At 37.0% G+C, this 671-nt stretch overlaps 1 protein-coding gene across 1 annotated transcript in view; it reads left to right on the top strand.

Annotated features, from left to right (window-relative positions):
* Nucleotides 1–671, top strand: part of LOC106877925 (uncharacterized) — a 48558-nt gene that overhangs the window by 33899 nt on the left and 13988 nt on the right. The gene's annotated exons all lie outside the window — the stretch shown is intronic.

Here is a 671-nt window from a genome sequence, read left to right as displayed (position 1 = left end):
TGCCGTGGGCTCGAACTCTGCAAGAAGTTAAAAATTTGTTTTGACTAAAACACAACTGGAACCCTAAGTAAGGTATCTGTAAAATTTGAATGAAATTGGTTGCGTAGTTCTCGAGTTTTAGGGATTCACACACACACAGACAGACAGACAGACACACATTCTCATTTTTATATATATAGATACTAACGTTAGTCAAAAATTTCGGAGACTCAAGCTGTCGTCTTATAAACAAATCCAAGGTTGCCTCGACATCACCGCAACAAGATATTCATGCGACACTTGGGATAACCACAGTGGCGATCAATAACCAAACCTAGGGGAAGTGTTTGTTAGCTGACATCATCCGTAGACAGGTTAATTTCTGAGAAATTAAACCCATTAGATTTCAACTGGGCTATTTATTATTGCTGCGACACCAATTGTCATAGAGTCGATAGGTCATAAGTTGGCAACAACCTGTGTATAGTGTATGTGTTTATCTGGCAAAAAAAAAAGGTAAAAATGACCATCCCGAAATACAACAATATCAGTTTCAACACACAATTTCACATCAGGGATCTTGCAACACAAATTGATAACTGGAATTCTTTACTTCATTATCTTCTTATCTTCTTCTTCTTCTTCTTATTATTTTATGTTTGACTTTTGCTTTACAGATCGGAAGAGCGTCG

The sequence above is a fragment of the Octopus bimaculoides genome, chromosome 12 (assembly GCF_001194135.2).
Source record: "Octopus bimaculoides isolate UCB-OBI-ISO-001 chromosome 12, ASM119413v2, whole genome shotgun sequence".
NCBI lineage: Eukaryota > Metazoa > Mollusca > Cephalopoda > Octopoda > Octopodidae > Octopus > Octopus bimaculoides.
The sequence above is the reverse complement of the archived record's forward strand: the minus strand, read 5'-3'. Positions and strand labels throughout refer to the sequence as shown.